General features: G+C 44.6%; 1 long non-coding RNA gene across 1 annotated transcript in view; it reads left to right on the forward strand.

Annotated features, from left to right (window-relative positions):
- LOC123365138 overlaps positions 1-18,645 on the forward strand; it is a 76,409-nt gene extending 57,764 nt beyond the window's left edge. The window contains exon 3 of the long non-coding RNA XR_006577444.1: positions 18,545-18,645. This is a non-coding gene — a long non-coding RNA (uncharacterized LOC123365138). The remainder of the gene's footprint in view (positions 1-18,544) is intronic.
- Positions 18,646-19,828: the final 1,183 nt, after the last annotated feature.

Below are 19,828 nucleotides of genomic sequence, written 5' to 3' on the forward strand. Positions count from 1 at the left end.
TGAACAGTCACAGGTCACGCTGCTCGCTGGTATTTGAAGAGTTCCTTGTCGCTGTCCCAGGCGCCTGTATAGGGCTTCATGAGCAAGTGCATTAGCGGGCAGGCTGGGTCCCCGAGGATGACTTTAGGAATCTGCTCATCCACAACAGTTATTTCGTGGTCCGGGAAGAAACTACCTTCCTGCAGGCGTCTGAGCAACCCACAGTTCCTGAAAACACACGCATCATGAACCTTGCCCGGCCACCCGACGTTGATGTTTGCAAAACGTCCCCTATGGTCCCCCAGTGCTTGCAGCACCATTGAAAAGTAGCCCAATTTCTCATCAGCTGACTGTGGAAGAGGTGGACGATAAAGTGCGAGGAGGAGAAAACGGCGATGATCGCAGCGGGCTCCATGCTTGCAGTGCTGTGGCGTCCGCGCTGTCACTGACCAGAAAAGTGCACGAACAGATTGCCCGCAGGCGCTTTCAAGGAGGGAGGGAGGGAGGTTGTGATTGACGGTTCAATGACGACACTTACCCAAAACCACCCTCGACACATTTCTCCCCCCAGCAGGCATTGGGGGCTCTACCCAGCATTCCAATGGGCAGCGGGGAGTGCGGGAACTGTGGGATAGCTTCCCACAGTGCACCGCTTCCAAAGTCGACGCTGGCCCCGTGAATGTGGACTCAGAAATTCGAATTAGTGTATTTAGTATGGATACACAAATTCGACTTCATAAGGTCGAATCCACAAATTCGAACTAAGTTGAATCGAAATAGTCTTGTAGTGTAGACAAGGCCCTAGAGACTGGCTCCATGGGGTCCCTCACAAACTGGAGATGGTTACTGTAGGTTTGTCTTTAGTATAGCTTATGTACATACTCCATGAACTGAGCATCTGAGCTTGTTCCAGTATCTGGGATGAGCCTATGTTGTCAAAACTGAAATGCTCAAAATAGCACATGCATGTGAATGGACACAGGGTGCTAAAATTAAATTAACCCAGGGGTTCTCAAACTGGAGGTCAGGACCCCTCAGGGGGTCATGAGATTATTAATGGGGGTCGTGAGCTGTCAGCCTCCACCTCAAACCCCACTTTGTCTCCAGCATTTATAATAGTGTTAAATATATAAAGAAGTGTTTTCAATTTATAAGGGGGAGGGTCGCACTCAGAGGTTTGCTATGTGAAACGGTCACCAGGACAAAAGTTTGAGAACCCTTGGTAGGGTTGGGAAGGCTATTGCTCTTCTCATGTGATCCCTTCCCCCAGTGGCTAATTTTAAATGAAGCTACCCTCCCCTGACATGAATCTCCCTATGGCACTGAAATTACATATAGACAATAATTTGGCATTAGAGAAGTGAAAGGGACGGTAGCCCTAATGGAAAAGCTCACAGCTTGGCTCTTCTGCAAGCCTCAAACTGCTGAATGAGCTTTAGGGTAGGGAAGGCTGTGCCTCCCAAACAGCCTGGCCCTGCCCCCTATCTGACCCCCACCCACTGCCCCCCTCAGAATCCCTGACCCATCCTGCTCCTTGTCCCCTCACTGTCCCCCAGAGACCGCCCCCCCACCACCCTGGGACCCCACCCCTGCTCCCTGTCTGCCCCAACCCCTATCCACCCCCCGCCGAGTCCCGACAGACCCCCCCCGGAACGCCCACAATCCAACCCCCCCATTCCCTGCCCCCTGACCGCCCCCACAACCTCTGCCCCCTCCCTGCCCCCAGGACTCCCTGCCCCTTAGCCAACCCCTCGGCCCCAGCCTCTTACCCCCGGCTCCCGCCTCACCCGGAGCCTCAACACGTCGCTGAACAGCTGCATTGTGTTTCCGCGGGGCCTGAGCTCCGCCCCGCTCAGAGCCGCGTGGTCAGGGGGCGGGGCTGTGAGCTCCTCGCCGAGTGGAGGGAGCTGAGCTCAGCCTGAAGCTCGCAGCCCCACCCCCTCAGCATGCGGCTCTGAGCGGGGCGGGGATCAGGGGCCCCGCCGGAGCCGCGCTGCGGTGCTGTCTGAGACACCGCTTGATGCGCTGAGGCTCCAGGAGATGGGCAGAGGCGGGAGCCTCAGCTGTTCTCTTGGGGGCCCCTGCGGAGCCCGGGGCAAATTGCCCCACTTGCCCCCCTCTCTGGGTGGCCCTGTCAAAAGCTTTGCTAAACTCAAGATATACCACATCTACTGCTTCCCCCCATCCACAAGCCTTGTTACACTGTCAAAGAAAGCTATCAGGTTGGTTTGAAATTATTTGTTTTTAACAAATCCATGCTGACTGTTACTTATCACCGTACTATCTTCTAGATGTTTGCAGATTGATTGCTTAATTATTAAACATGCAAGACTGAATTTCAATTTTGAACCACCATGACAGCTGCGCTTCTCTGGGGCAATGCAAATCACTAAGCCCAGGATGAAGCATGAGACAGCTCAGGAAAAAGCATTCTCTGTCAAAGGGATCCAGCTATGGAACCATCTTTAGAGGAGATCAGGCAAATCCAGACTCACCATCTTCAGGAAATATTGCAAAACATTTCCTCTTGAGACAGCCACCATAAGGGCTGCTTGCAGTTGGAACACCCAGGGGCGGCTCTAGGAATTTGGCCGCCCCAAGCAGGGCGGCACGCCGCGGGGGGCGCGCTGCCGGTTGCCGGTCCTGCGGCTCCGGGGGACCTCTTGCAGACGTGCCTGCGGAGGGTGCGCTGGTCCCGCGGCTCCAGTGAAGCATCCACAGGCATGCCTGCGGGAGGTCCACCGGAGCCGCGGGACCAGCGCACCCTCCGCAGTCATGCCAGCGGGCGGTCCGCCGGCGCCGCGGGACCAGCGGACCCTCCACGGTCATGCCTGCGGTTGGTCCGCTGGTCCCGCGGCTCCGGTGCACCTCCCGCAGGCATGACTGCGGAGGGTTCGCCGGAGCTGCCTGCCGCCCTACCGGCAAAATGCCGCCCCAAGCGCGCGCTTGGCGCGCTGGGGTCTGGAGCCGGCCCTGGGAACACCCCACAACAAGCTGAGTTCCAACCCCATAGGGGGAGAAGTGCCAAAGTCTCCATGAAGTCCACGAGGGACTGTGCTAGCCAGACTGTGCTAGTTACTGGCTTTACATGGAAGGCACTCAGATACTATGGCAATGGGCAGCAATATAAAACTCTAAGGCTATGTCTACACAGCAACTAGACACCCATGGATGGTCCATGGCAGCCTACTCAGACTCACGGGGCTTGGGCTCATGGGACTGTTTAATTGCTGTGTACCTTGGGCTGGAGCCTGGGCTCCGGTATCCTCCAACCTCAGAGGTCCCTAGAGCCTAGGCTCATGTTAGGGTCTGGGCCAGGCAGACCGCAGGCCAAATCCAGACTGCCAGATGCTTTCAAATGGACCATGAACTCTTTATTTATTTATTTATTTATTTATTGTTATTGTGGTGTGGAAAATGTTTCTGTGGCATCTGGACCTTGACTATACCTTGATCAAGAAATTTGGACCTTGACAAAAAACAATTAACTACCCCTGGTCTGGGGTCTAGGACTCTGCAAGATGAGAGGGTTCCAGAGCCTGGGCTCCAGCCTGAGCCCAGAAGTCTACACAACAATGAAACAGCCCTGCAGCCCAAGCCCCGTGAGCCTGAGTCGGCTGGTGCAGGCCGGCCGCGGGTGTCTAGTTGCTGTGTAGACATATCCTAAGATAGATAGACCCTAGGTCATGCCCTACAGTCTTTGAATCCTCTTAAAACTCTCAAACTCATCTGTACTTCTTCAGAAGTGAAATACGCTGGCTTAATTTCAGAGCAAAAAGTAGAGCTGATCAAATGATTATGGCTCATTTACTGGAATCAGTTAATTTGATAGATTTTTCTGATCATGAAATAGCCACAAACACATTGGAACTAATGAATATGCTTGTAAAAATTGCACTGTTCAATGAAAAATTTGCAGGTACAAACTTTTAGCCCATGTTTTCTTCATTAACTGGTTGCTGTGATTATCTGCAATCCTCTGGTTAACTAGCTATGCTTTAAATCACCTGATGTTGTTTACATTCCCTGATTGGCTCACCTAAACTTTATAAACAGCGGAGAGTCCCTTCTTCTGTTTGCAGATTATCTGCAAGCATACATAGTTATTAAACAGATCTATTGGGCAAGTAATATAAAGATCTTTGGTTATAAGGGGAATTCTGATGCAGATCCTTGTGCAGATGTTTGTGAATATATTTGCAACTTGTTTGCTTTCTGGGACTATTCTGGCAAATAAAAACTCTCCCACACAAATGTTTGAGAACAAGCAACTAAAGGGCACATGAAATACCAGTGAGCTGGCAAGTTTTTTATCCACAAGAAAATAGGTGAATACATTTGTTAGGTTTCTTGCTGTATCCTCCCAGCTCTGGCATCTACTGTCCTGAAGGTTAGTTCTATTTCTGCTATAATGGCCTAGCCAAACACAAAGCCAGAGAAAGAAGGATATTTTTATTTAAATAAAAAATGAAGGCTTGTATCTTGGCAAAAAAAAATTAATTGGTTTCCTAGCTAGCATTCAAAAGGATGTTCCTAATCAGCAATTAGGTGTTGTGGAGCTCTTTACAGTGAAGTAGGAATATTTGTTTTATATTTCAGAGACCATTTGTTCTTCCCTGAGCACCTTCAGGGACCACTCCTTGCTCTCATTTTTTTCAAGAATTAAATGTGTCAAGATTCCTGGTCTACCTTCTCTCACTTGTTGAAGGAACAGATTTTTCCTTCCCTCTCTCACCCCTGCTCTTCTCTTGTATTATACAGTGGTAGTATCTCACCTCTTAGGAGTATTCTGTATAATTTCAGTGCCACCACTTTGATGTTCTAGTTCCTTACAATATGGGTCCGCAAGTCCCTGCTGGGTGACGAGCTGAGGCTAAAGAAATGGCAGCCTTTGAAATGCTGCTCATGCACATTTTAATTAGAAGTCCAATAAAAACAGCTCTTACAGGTTACCTATAGATTATTGCCCAGTATTTGATGTATAACTGAGCCTACAGCTGCAATCAAATTGAGAAATTTTATGGATACCTTGCAAAGTATTAAGTGTGCATTTTTTAGATGTGCTGCTTGTAGCAGTACTTCTGATACCAGAATTTACACACTGAAAAGGCTTTAGTGTTAATAATATTGCAGTAATTAAAATGTACTGAGCTGTACACTGGCTATTAAGGGGAAATGACCAGTAACATTTGAAATTGAAATGGCATTTCGAACTATTCACTGAAATGAATGCATAGTGCTTTTTTCATAGAATATTATGAGAAATAGTATGAGATGTTTGAATTCCTTCCAGTTTAGAAGTGCTTTTTAATAAACTGCTAAAATATCATCTCAGATGAGGCCATGATGGCTGAAAGGATTCATAATGGGCTACAGCATCTTTTGCATCTAGATCACCAGTGCTAATTCATGTGCAGGCTACTCTGTGGCACATCAAAAAGGTCTCTTTTGGGTCACACCTGCTCAATCCCTTGTGGAGCCCATGTAAGAGTATTCCCTACAATGTATCTTGTGGTGCTTTGTCCAATCCAATTTTAAATAACTTAAATGATGGGGCTTCTCCCACCTCCCTGGAGATGCTAATCCACAATTTAATACATCTCAGTGTTAGCAAGCTTTGCTGATAGTCCAATTTTTTCTTTGTGGAATTGAATCTTCGAGCATGATTGAGACATGTCGGTAGACTAGTGGTTGCAAGGCTAGAACTAGAGGTAGTTATCTTTCCATCTTCTAGCTGTGCTTTTTACCATTAGAAAGTCAGAAATCTTCCCTTAATAGGGTGCTTGTTTCTAGTCCTGGTGGATGGCAGGAGGCTGGACCTTTAGGTTTTTTTCTGCATAATAGTGTGATGAGTTATTGGAGGTAAATGTTAGAAGTTTCCAAGATGTGCTGGCTATAGCCTTTTCTCTCCCTTTGAGGCCTCTGCAGTCAGAGCCCATAACAATGGTGGTATAAACGTTTGAGTGGGAAGACGTGCACAACTCATTTGTGGCCTTTGCAATTTTAGGAATGCATTTACCCTAAACTCACACCAATTTAAACTTTTATACCACACCACGCAGTCACTCTTCCTAGATATTTACACATTCAGTACACACAAGCTGTGAGATTCTTTTTTTAAATGCTTAGTGTCTTACATTTCAGCTGAAACATCATCAGCATTGCATAAACTGTTTTTCCACACAATTAAACCCATACCTTATTGTTTTTCCCAAATACTACTGTTTATGTCAGACTCAAAGTGCAAACTCCCACAAATTAATCCATGCTGTACTTGATATTTCTCCGTGCAAAAGTACACCACTCACATTGATTCATACACCCTGGGATGTGCCCATGTCAACTTCTAGGTCTCCACAGAGATGAGCCACACAGAGGGGATCTTGTTTCTATTTCATTCTGCAGCTGAAGAAACATACAGTGTGACAGGGAATCTTGGGAAGCTGATATAAAGACTGATTTTTGCAAGCTGCTCATTACCATCCAGCATTTGTACAATTCCTCCTGAATAGCTGTTGTTCAAATTAAACTGTGAAACAGTCTGCCAGAGGAACAGAAAGTGGGCCAGGTCCTCAGCTGATGTAAAGCAGTGTAGCTCCCGTGAAGTCGAGAGTTTTGCTGACTTACATCAGATGAGGTTCTGGCCCACTCTCTCTTTTAATAGCCTGATAAAACGAATGGACAGCATTAAAAAACCCTCTGTGAGGAGAACCCCACTATTTGCATTTCAGTTCCGACTAAATTAGCTAAGATTAAAAGAGTGTAATTGCCTTTGGGCGGTCAGTCTGCAGCTGAGCACATGGTGAAATGGTTTGGATGGAAATTTTAATGTAATGCAAATAGATGTTTCTAATGACCATCAAAATATCTTAGTGCAAGTGGTGGACAGCATTAACTGGATGTTTGTTTATTGATAATGTATGCCGTATTCTTCCAATCACTGAAGCCTTCACAGAACATTTCCCCACTTTTTGGTATCAGAAAACAGGCGGCAATAAAAACAGCACACTTTCTTCTTAGAAGGCAAATAGATGAGCCTAATCTGTTTGTTAGGCTTCACATATTCAAACATTGATTTGGTCAGATAACGATTCCGATTGGTGTACTCTTGCTTTGTCAATGAAAAGTCAGCATCTAGATTCTGGAATTTCTATGGGCCCTTCTCAGTCCAATATGCAATGAGATCTTGAGAAGTCATGTCCCTCTTGCCTGGATCGTTGGAAAAGGATATTTTTGTGTTACTATTGCTGGGAAAGTCTTCAGAGGAGTGGGGTGAGACTGCAGCTAGAGAAGTCACAGGAGACTGCTCCTTTTCATCAGGCGCAGCTGGTTCACGTGGGCTGGTATTCGCCTGGACTTCCTCACCCCCAGACTTAGCAAGAGGAAAAATTTTTTAGGAGAGAAGGAGTTCCTTGCAGCACTACATCTTGTCTTTGCCATCTTTCTTTGGCCTCCTTCAATTTCTGCCGCCCTCCTTTCTTCAACACGGTTTCTATTGTCCAGTGTAGGCCTACTGTGTACAATGTCCAGTGTAGGCCTACTGTGTACAATGTTCAATATTGCTTGGCCCCACGCTTACTTAGCCCACAAAGACAAAATCACAACCACGGTAAATTGAATTCACAGTCTTGATGGATTAATTTGTACGAAGCAATATCTAATGAGACAAAATTTCCGATGGCCCCACTACCGTCACCAGCTGTTACTTCAATATGGAATGGAGGGTCTACAGTAGGGCCTAAAAATAGGAGGGCCTAAAAATTAGGGCTGAAAGGAGGGCCTAAAAATAAGAGGGCCTAAGGCTACAGCCTTATTAGCCTATGGGTTAATCTGACCCTGTATATCCATTGCACACAGCCCCGGCTCCGGCCCTGGCTGAAGTTCAGGGGTCAAGGAGGGGCACACTGCACAGGCTCCAGTCCTGGACAAAGCTGCCGGGGAAAGGAGGGGCTCACAGAAAATAACCACCCAGCCCTGGTTCCTCCTGCAGCTGCAAAGGAGATGCACAGCCCCAGCTCCGACCAAAGCCACAGGTTGGGGATGTGCAGCCCCAGCTCTGCCCCTGCCTCTAACAGCTGAAGCCAAAGTCACGGAGGTCCGGTAAAGTCACAGAATCCAAGACTTCCTTGACCTCTGTAACTAAATCGTATCCTTAGTGATCACATACTACTTTTTTCCACGGCACCCCTGCTTCATTCAGTGCACAAGAAGGACCTGAACTAAGGATGAATCACAGTTGTATAAAGAAGGAGACTTGTCTGTAGTACCCCTGTTTCATTTGTTGCCAAAGTTGGAAGGTGTGTAGTGAATGAGGCAGGGGATGGCAGGAAGAGAAAAGATGGTCTCATGATTAAGGCAGTTGAACGCTGCCCTGGATAACAGAATTCTATCCCTGCCTCTACCACAGAGTTCCTCTGTGATGCTGGGCAAGTCTCTTATACCAAACTTTTCACAGGTGGCCACTAGTTGTGTGTTTCTCATGTTCTGGGCACTTGAGAGCTGGGTGTCTGATTTGCAGGAGTGCTCAGCACTCTCAGTTTCAGCTGAAGACAATGGGAACTATGCTTTGAACATATGAAATGCTTATATAATGCTAAGTATCATGAAAAATCAGTCCTAGTCTCCTTTCCCAGCCAGTTCCAGCCCCCCTCATCCCAGCTCCTTGTCTAATCTATGTCTCCCATTCCCCCACCACCACACACACACCCTCCATGGGCTCCCAGTCCTAGACTGCCTCCCTGAGCTCCTCATCCTGTCTGTCTTCCAAGTGCATGAGTAGTGCTAAGGCTGCTTTAATTGACACTGTTATTTGGACAGGCCCCTTGGACATACTCAGAATACCAAGCAGTGCAAAGGTGATGTAAAGCCACTTTTCTCTACCTCACCCACCCCTTCATGCCTGCACTAAGTGCATCTCTGCTGCAGGGGAAAACTTGGATTCAACCCTGATTCTGACACTGATCCACTGTTTTACTTAGCCTCTGGAATCTGTTTCCTGTTTTATAAGTTAGTTATATGGCAGCACCTTGCTACTACTGCAATCCCTTGACGCCTTCGAGGAGCAGTGGGCGCTGTCCGGGGTTCTCTGCTCGGTGTCCCCGTCAGGCTCCCTTCTTATGACCCTTTGACCGCACTCCTGTCCCTGTTCTTTTATTAGTTGTCCCCCGCAATTAGTGGGTTTCTGAGGTCCTGTAGATCCTCCCCTTAGGCTGAGGGGGGGATCCGTTAGCATGGGGCGGGCTTCCGCCCGTCCCGTTTCCCGGAAACCCAATAGATACTACTGCAATAGGAACTTTAGAAATGCTAATAGGTTAGCTAACAAAGACATACTTCACACCCCCAACTAATCTTTGTGGAAATGTTACATTGAATGTCCCCTGATGGGTGGTTTCAGATTATTAGCCTGAAATTCTTAGATGAAGAATGCAATATTTTCTGCTTCATTGTGTTGTATTTATTGTAGAGGACTAAGGGAACCAGCATCAAACTGTAGAGTAGAAGGTCTGAGCTCTACTTAAAATCAAATGAGAAGAAAACGTGCTTTATAAAATGGCAATAAAAAGCCACCTAATAAATAGAGAAGAATTAATGGGTTGCAGTGATTTACAAGTAAATCATTTAATTGAGGATTCAGTCTACACAGGGTGCTGACTACACACTTGCCACCCATTACCCTTTTGTTTGTACTTAATGGAAAGAGGAGAACTGCTTTTTCCCCATCTCTCTATAGAAGCAAACTTGGATGCAGTCTGCCAGATTCTCTTGATATTTCATACTGGCCATGGGTGACCATGTGGCTTTTAACCACAGTTTTAGAATTACTCTCTAGAGTGCTGGTAACCTCAGGGATCATGGATACCAACTGCTGCTGTGTGATGAAGGGAGGAAGGTGTTGTGGTGGATTTTTTGTTATTGTTTTTTAATAACCCTGATCAGGTGACTGGGATCAGGCACTAAAGTTGAGTCTCTTAAGAGCACTCCTGTGTATCATACCTTCATTATAGTGTAGTGTGGATTGTTGTTATGGACCTTTGTTCTCCCAAAAGGTTTCACAGCTCCTCACTTTGCAGGATGTACTGCACTGCTGCATGTAAAGCGCCAAGGACACCAATAGTGCTTTAGAAATTATTAGGAATGCGCGGCTCTTCCTTTCTGATGGAACTGCCAGCTGTGGATGAAAAGTAGATAGAGTTTAGCTGGGTACATGTGCCCTCTAGGATGCTGTCAATCGGCATCTATCAGGACCGCCCAGAGGATTCAGGGAGCCTGGGGCAAAGCAATTTCGGGGTCCCCTTCTATAAAAAAGTTGCAATACTATAGAATACTATATTCTTGGGGGGAGCCCTGTGGGGCCCGGGGTCTGGGGCAAATTGCCCCACTTGCCCCCGCCCTCTGGGCAGCCCTGGCATCTATCCTCCTCCACTAAAGTGGAATGTCAAAGCCCTGTGTCATTGTTCTACCTGTTAGAATAAAACCACAAGCAGGTGATGCAACCGACAGTGTAACCATTGCTCATGCCTGCTGCTGCCAGCTGCATGGAAATGATGTAATAACTGAGACTGTTGACAATGAATTGCTCTTAGAACCGACTATCAAGGCTTTGAAATGAATGAAGTTAGACTCGCAGACGATATATCCATAAGTGATTTCCCTCCACTGGGAGCCCTGACTACAGAACACTAAGTGAGATAGTAAGAAAAGGTACATCTTACTCATAGGATCTGATTCTTGTGTGTGTTTAGAGTCTCCTGATTTAATGGCAAAATGAACCAATAGAACTATGACAGAAGGAGCTAAAATTCTAATTCCAGAGCCAAATTCTGCCCTTGGTTACACGAGTGCAAGTCTGTTCTTTAAGCTGGGTTTGCACAGTTGCAACTGAGGTAAACATTTAGTCTTGCAGAATCTTTTTTTGATGCTGCTGGTGCATGAGCCAGAAAGAACCCAGCCTGACTACATAGTGCTGGAAGATAGAAAATCCATCTAGATATATGGGTGTTTGCTTTTAAACGGAACAGAGTTGATCTAGATGTTGGGAGATAATTATAACCCAGTCCCCATTCCTAATTCTGCCACTTTGCTGTAGGTACAGTGGGCTTGCATTTTTTTTTAAGGGTAGCAACTTTAATCAGCTTTTCTCCATTCTCTATCAGCCTCAGCAGACCTTATAGTTATTCCTCTTTATTGGGATGTTTGAAATAATGATATTATACTCCCTAATGTAATTTAAAGGTGTTTTTGTTAAAAATATGGGGATAACAATTATTCTAGCTCAACTGAAGTCATTAATGATTAATTCTGAGGGACATGGTTTTCTTTGATGTAGCACTCTGGGGACTTATTGATTCGCAATAACACAAACTGCCTGAGTTTTCTATTTGACATTTTAAAATAAAAAATGCAAAGGTTGCTGGTACAGTATAAAAATCTCACTGACTGAACAATTTCCCCAGCAGGAGATTGTAAGGACAGAAGAGTAAAGATGATTATATAAAGGCCTAATTGTTTTCTTATTGACGTTCTATTTAAAACAAAATAGAGATTGTAAATAGAAAGACAATTGAGGCATTGATCTAATGTTATGGAATCCAGGTATCAGATAGTAGGCAAATGCTAAATTTAATAGAACTGTTTGAACAGTGATCATGCATAATAGAGCTGCCAATCCTTTTACAGTATGCTGTTGCTAATGATCATTGCTCGTTTATGAACAAAAAACTATTAACACTGTTAGCAGTTCAAAACAGCAGTTTGTTCCAATGGAATAGTATCATCTTGAATGCTGTTTTGTGGCAGTCTGGAGATCCAACACATGTGCCACCTTCTAGCAGTAGACAGATGAGAAACCTATTTATAAAATTGTATTCAAAAGCCAAATCCTATAAACCAAATGAATACAAATTGGTGGTGGGGGGGGGTGTATTATTATGTGTTTGTACAGTGCCTACTTCAGTGGGCCTGATCCTAATTGGGATCTGTAGGTGCTACCAGAATATTAATAATATAGTGTGTGAAAAGCCAAGGAAGTATTTGTACAGACCAATAGTTTCAAACCTGAGTTCCTACAATTAGAATCCTAAATGAAAATAGGTTAATTTTCAAAGATGCTGAGCTCCTGCAACTCCCAGTGACTTGAATGGGAATTGTGAATTCTCCGTGCTTATGAAAATCAAGCCATTTTTAATTCAGCTCACTACATATGGATTTAGAAAAATAGGAATTGTCATACTGGACGAGACCCAAGGTCCATTTAATCCAGCATCCTATATCTCCTACAGTGGATACTTCAGAGGGAGGTATAAGAACCTTGCAGTAGGTAAGTGTAGGATAATCTGCCCTCCACATAGGTCTCATCCTGATCTCTACTAGTCAGACTGGCTTAAGCTCTAAGCACACAGTTTAATATCCCATTCAAAAATGTTATTGTCATTAATTGTGATAACTCTGGATATTCTTGTTAGCCATATAATTGGCCAGTCTTTCTTTGAATCTTGTTAAACTCTTGACATCATGAGGCAATGAGTTCCACAGTCTGTCTATACATTGTGTGAAAGTGTTTCCTTTTTATCAGTTTTAAATCTCCCACCTTTTAACTTCACCAGATAGCCCCTTGTTCTTCTGTTACAATTCAGGGAGAATAGATGCTCATGATCTGCTTTCTTTATGCCATTCATTATTTTATATACTTTTACCATGTTCCCTCTTATTAGTCACCTTTCTAAGGTGAACAATCCCAATCTTTTCAGTCTCTCATCATAGGATAGTTTTTTTCCCAGGCCCTTGATCATTATTTTTGCCCTTCACTGAACCCTCTCTAATTCTTCCATATCTTGTTTTGAGATGGGAGATCAGTACTACATGCAGTATTACAGATGAGGCCGCACCATTAGTTAATAATGGCATTATAATTTCCAAATTATTCTCCATCCCATTCCTCATTTGCTTTTTGGACTGCAGCTACACATTGAGCAGAGGTCTTCATTGAGTTGTCTAGGCACCCAGGTTTGAAAACTCAGGCCTCAATTCTCACTGTATGGCAACATAAGTAATAATAAGTGCTGGGAAATTAGCATTCCAGCCCCCATCCTTATTGTCCCTGTGCCATCTGCCTTCCCTGCCCCCCCCAAGAAGACCCAATGTTAATGTGTGGGGAGGGGCTTGTGTTGTTTTTTGTGTTGGTTCTCTCACCAGAGAACCAGGAGACTTAATTAGAGCACCACATTATAATCTGAACTGCTTTAAGGTTCATCTGGAATTTTACTCACTGTCTCACCATTCTTTATTGCACCATGGAAACAAAGAGAGCCAAATTTTGCCTTCACTTGCAATGCTGCAGCCCCATTGACTCCACTGGGGTTGCACGTAGTGTAACTAAGGACAGAATTAGATCCCTTGAACGTCTAGAGGGTCTTTTTTGAAAATTAAATATGTGCTGATCTGAAGGGCCAGGAAGTTCTAATAAAAACAATCTGTTTTCATAACCTATCTTCATTGATTTTTACTTAAATAACGTTACAGTGTAGTAGTAAAATGGACATTATACAACATATTAGTCAGAGCATGGACAAATGTTATGGTGCCTAGTTGACATAATTGGGAAACCTCTCTCTCTAAGCCTTATGAAGCCATAGTTTTATCACCATCCATCAAATAACGATTGTTCCAACACTCTTTTGTATAGACAAGTATTCTGATAGTGGGACCTAAGATTATTAACTGGTTTGTGCGTATATAAGTACATCCTAACCATCCCCAAATCTTGTTTCTTAATGCCAGTATGATTAACTTTTATTAGCAAACTTGCATGATGAAGCAGCAGCAGCAAAGAGCAACATTGCACTCTTAGTATCATCTCAGCTTCTTGTGTGCAGCACACTCAAATCTGCCTGAGAGGAGAGGAAGGCTCATATGGTATTCAGGACGCAATGCAGCTGAAAAATTGTGTGTGTGACATGTTCACTGCTTTGCTTGAGTTCTGCACAGCAGGGCTCGACTCACGCGAGCCATGCCTGATGTGTGATTTATTAAGGCTGCAAGCAGAGTGAATGTATAGTGCAGTCCTCACCTAGGCCAGATTAGAATTCTGAGATCATACTGGTTTGCAGGCTTTCACAAAGCAGAGTTTTGGCTAGGGCCAATCGAAAAGCTTGTTTCACTGTGGGTTGCCAAGTAGCATAAACCACTCAAAGACTTTATAATCTGAATGACAAAAGGGGGGAAGTACATTTTGACTGGCCCAGAAAGGTTAGACTGCAGTGTTTTGTCGTGCCACAATAATTTGGCAGTCTTTGCCCTACTACTCAGAGAAATTATTGTCTGAAAAAGTAAAGCCTTTCATAAGAATGGAATCTTGATTTTACAATGCCTTAGGGGACTCCAAAGCTTTCTTAAAACTGAAGTTCATAGCTTAGGGAGCAGGCATAGTACAATGACATTCGGTCAGATGGGAACCCAGAGGTACTTTAGATTAGAATTTTATAAAACCTGAATTCTAGTGGAATTGCAGAAAGTCTTCAAAAGCTGAAGTGGTCTCTAATCAGACCCATTTGAAATGTTAAGTCACCTAAATTATTTGATTCCATGCACCACTTTTCCCCATGGTAGGGTGACCAGATGTCCTGAGTTTATAGGGACAGTCCCGATATTTAAGGCTTTTTCTTATATAGATGTCCCCCACCCTCTGTCCTGATTTTTCACACTTTCTGTCTCGTCACCCTACCCCATGGAAGGGCTTCCAGTGGCCCAAAGAGACAACAAAGATTAGGGTAAATAGACACTGACTAACATTCACCGGCAAAACTCAATGACAGTCATTTGTAGGATCTGTATAAGTGGCATAACCATATATATCTGAGACAAGACTATCCACAAGCACAACCACAACTCCTGTGGCCTGGCAAGCACTGCTTCCCATCCCATCTTTCTGGGGATCTTTGCAAATCATAATAATGTAGAGTGCTGACTCCTACATTTCTCCTAAGGATCTCAATGAAAGGGCGGTCTTGTGGTTAAGTTATGGGAGTGGCATCTGTGACAGACTTCTTTTGTGACCTGGACCAAGTTGCTCTGTCTCCCTGTGATTCAGCTTCCCATATGAACCATCTAAATAGACAAAGGGGGTGTGAAAGGGAGCAGTATTATCCCCATTTTAAGCTCTGTGCCTTATTATGCCCATACACAACACACAGCACAACGCTTCTAGGTGACATTGTAATACAAGTAATATGAATATAGCTATTGTCATGACCACAGATATGGCTGCTGGCAAGAGCTGTATGTGGTAGGGCAGCCAAAGTTGAGACTTAGGTCCCATCTAGAACTAATTCTAAGTTGGAGGACCCAGATATAAGGCTGTCCCTTGACCTAGTTACACCAGGGTTTAAAAGAGTAGTGTTGGTGGAACCAGACCGTGTCCCTTTATTCTAGTTACAGGGTCATCAGCATTGCTAACCACAAGCATTCAGAAATCACGAGTCAGCCTTCAACTATCATGAAATGGTCTTAAAAATCATGAGACTATAAAACAATACATTTTGGGGTGGTTCTTACTTGCTTTCTAGTTTTTGAGGCTTTAGGATACACCTGGGTCAGCTTTTCTCTGCAACCATGAGGGCTAGGAACTTATTTTTTTAAAACCAAAAGGGGAGATTCTCACCTAATAACACAACTCCAGAAGATGGAGCTTTAAGAAAAAGAATTGGTGTTAGTCTCATGATAAAAACACAATGCTGGGACACTTCGGCTCCAACCACTAATTTAAGAGTGATGTAGCCAGATCCCCTGATGTGACTTGCAGTTATAGCATAGACGGGGCCTGAGACCACTGCTTTCTTTCATTTCCTACCAAGCTCTCCATTCCTGGGTTGCTTGTCCATGTTTGTCTATTATGAGCCTAAAGCTGTGGCTGGGGTTGTTAAACTGAGCTACCTGTTCTAGAAATGTAGTATCTCAGTCTCTCTCCTCCCTTTAAAGTGAGTGTGATGGTGCACCCCATAAGGCTTTAAGGAAATATGCTTATGAATGCATATGTATGACATAACTGGAATATGTTTTATGCTACATATGCCATGTAATGTATCTCTGTAAAGTTATGATCTATTGAATCTATTCATTCTATTTGTATGCATGTGTCATTGTTGTATTCAAAGTTATGAATATTAGCTGTGTACTTGCTTGATATCTAAGTAGCCTTAGTAAAGCATTTGGTCAGCTTCTTGAGAAAGGAATGTACAAATTAAGTGCCCAATCAAGAAACACTTAAAGGACAATGAATCTTGGAAGTCTCTAATCCACATAAGAAGTCTACCTTATGATGTTCAGGGTAGCACGTAAACAATGGCTGCTGCCTGTAAAAACTGAGTCATGCATGGACATGTGACTTGCAAATGTGCCTCCAAAACTCCATCTTGGAACTGGACTTTGTATAGGAGAGAGGAGAGGGACTCCACCCACAAGAGAAAGTCTATTTAAACCCCTGGGAGACTCCACCATTTTGTCTTCAGCTGGCTAAAGAGATAGCCTCTCCACCCCCCAAGGATACCTGAAAGAAACTGGAATAAAGGACAGTAACTACAGGGGATGTGAGTGATTGCTGGACCCAGACTAGAAGGAGACTAGTCTGTAAAAGGAAGCTTACTGGAATTCCTCTGAGGATGAGATTTTTATCTGTATTCAGTTTTCTTATTGTATTAGACATAGACTTCTATGTTCTATTTTATTTTGCTTGGTAATTCACTTTGTTCTGTCTCTTACTACTTGGAACCACTTAAATCCTACCTTCGGTATTTAATAAAATCACTTTTTACTTATTAATTAATCCAGAGTATGTATTAATACCTGGGGGGGGGGGGGTGTGCAAACAGCTGTGCATATCTCTCTATCAGTGTTATAGAGGACTAACAATTTATGAGTTTACCCTGTGTAAGATTTATACAGGATAAAACGGATTTATTTGGGGTTTGGGAGTTGGGCATCTGAGTGTTAAAGACAGGAACACTTCTTAAGCTGCTTTCAGTTTAAGCCTATAGCTATTAGGGGATGTGGTTCAGACTTGGGTCTGGGTTAGCAGCAAGCTAGCGGGTCTTGCTCAAACCAGGCAGGGCACTGAAGTCCCAAGCTGCTAGGGCAGGTAAGCAGGGGCAGAAGTAGTCTTGGCACATCAGTTGGCAGCCCCAAGGGGGTTCCTGTGATTCAACCCATCACAGTAAGGTTTACTTAAAGATGAATGTCACAATGGGTGAGAGCACATGGAACGTTTAAGTCCAATGCCAGGTGGCAGTATTCATTTTATATTCAAATGCCAGACTCATGTACTGGAATACAAAACCTTGAAAAGTGCTGGACTCACACACACATATTATTACTGCGAGAGGAACAAAAACATTTTTAAAGGGAAGGGGGAAAAGGATTTGGAATCCCTACATTTTGTAAACTGAATATATTTTTTTATTGGGCAAGCTGTTTCTCATGGTATGTTTCATTCCCTTCTCTTTGACATGATGAAGCTATATTTGTTAGTGTTTTAACAAAGGGAAGGACATGATGGTCAGTCCATAAGGGGGTGGCCTGCCTTGAAGTGTCTACATTCATTGTCATGTGACAAAAAAAAAGACTCTTTTTCTAAACTAAAATATGTGCCAAAGGGCATGCAAAGTGAGTACTTCTAGAAACAGATGTATCTTTTCAGCAATTAGACATTAAGTGGACACTGAGAGTATACTAAATCATCCTGGGTTGAAGGATAAGTATAAATCTCTTCCAGTTGTCACCAGAAAATAAACACTCGAGTCTTTATTACCTTGTTTGAACACAGAGGATTATATGATGGTGAACTACATTGACAAGCAGAGTGAACTCCCTGAGCTCTATTCCCAGCTGACTTGCCGTGTGGCCATAGATATGACACTTCAGTGCTCTGCCTCTCAGTTTTCCCATTTGAAAATGGTTCAAAGGAGTGTTATGAGAATCAGTAATTGTATAATGCCGTGTGATACTTCTATTGTACCTATGCTTACAGGTCTATAAGAATTATGATCCAGTTGGTCAAACCCAGTTGTTACACTAATATAATGTTCCACATCTATGACAAGAAATCTAAAAATGAGTCACTAAAACTGTCCAGTGTGCAACTTCGGTGTATAAGAGCCAGCACAAGCCAGGCATTTCTAGCTCTTCAGTACTGTGTGCTGGAGACCCAGCAGGCTTTATTTTTAACTACACTTAGAATGCACACTACCAAAAGGATGTTAGAAACTGCATTTCTTAGAACACCAAATGTTCTCTCTTATTTTAAATATTGACAATGAACCTACTCTGGGCTCTAGCAGCTTCTAGGCTTATGTGACTCTACAGTATGTGCAATGAAATTCTTTTTGTACATTTATATTTCCAGACATATAATATTGGATGTCATGGAATTGTTCGTATTATTTTACTGAGCCAGTGTATGCAGGGGATCTCATTTATTGTGATATTTTGGTTTGAATTAATAACGCATCTTCCACAGACTAGAAGGTTGCTTTAAAAACGGATGCCATAATAAATGTGTTTTCCCTTAATTTAACAGATGTCCATGAATTGTGATGAAGCTCCTGTGATTAAGATCCTGTCCCCTAGAGGGAAATGAGAGAGGCTTGGGAAAATCTGGTAATGTATGTAAGTGTGGCGAGCCTTGAGCCCAAGCATGAGTGTGTGAAATCACTGACCTTGGAAACTAGGTCTGTTCTAGCTGAAGTATCATGTTTCAATAAAAACCACTTGACACTGAATCATGTGTCCTGTGGTCCAAGAGACCTTCCCTGGCAAAGTAACAAACATGTCCTACGGTGCTGCTCTGTGAATAATAATGCTATTAAAACAAATGTTACCCAGTTAGTATACTGTTATGCATTGATAAGCTCCCAAAATCCTAAGAACTGGTTCCCTACTGGGTCCTCAGCGGCACTTTGGCGGCGGCGACAGGGTCTTCTCTCGCTCCGGGTTTTCGGTGGCATTTTGGCAGTAGGTCCTTCACCCGGAGCGAGTGAAGGACCTGCCACTGAAGTGCTGCTGAAGACACGGTAGGGAACCGCGTGGTGAGTACAAGCCCCACCTACCTGCAGGGCCGGCTTTAGGAAGTGCGGGGCTCAGTTCGAACAGTTTTGACGGGGCCCCAGCAGGGATGACTAAAAAAATAAAAATAACATGTAAAAAAACAGATGGGGCTTGTACTCACCGGGCGGTGCTCCGAGTCTTTGGCGGCAGGTCCTTCACTCGCTCCAGGTCTATGGCGGCACTGAAGGACCCGCAGCCAATGTGCCGCCGAAGACCCAGAGCACCACCAGGTGAGTAAAAATTAGAAGGGTGCCTCCAGCCAGGGAAGGGATTCTCACTGGGCACAGGGCCCTCTTAGGCGCGGGGCCCGATTCGGGGGAATTGGTGGAATAGGCCTAAAGCCAGCCCTGCCTACCTGTCTCCCCCCCACACTGATCCGACCCCAACCCATGTCCTGCCCCTGACTGCCCCTCCTCAGAACCCACAAGCCATCAATCCCCCCTCTCCTTGTCCCCTGACTACCCCCTCCCAAGACCCTCCCACCCTAACTGCTCCCCAGGACCCCACCCCCTACCCAACTCACTCCTCTCCCTGTCCCCTGGCTCCCCCGACCCCATCCACCACCACCCTGACAGAGCCCTGGAACTCCCACACCTACCCAACCCCTTCCCCTGTTCCCCATCCCAGAACCTCTGCCCCATCCAACCCTCTTCCCCCACTCCCTATCCCTGGGACTCCCTGCCCCTTATCCAACTCCCCCCGGCCCCTTACCATGCCTCTTAACCCCACCTCCCCCCTCTCCTGGAGCCTCAGCGCG

The sequence above is a fragment of the Mauremys mutica genome, chromosome 2 (genome assembly GCF_020497125.1).
Source record: "Mauremys mutica isolate MM-2020 ecotype Southern chromosome 2, ASM2049712v1, whole genome shotgun sequence".
Taxonomy (NCBI): Eukaryota; Metazoa; Chordata; order Testudines; family Geoemydidae; genus Mauremys; species Mauremys mutica.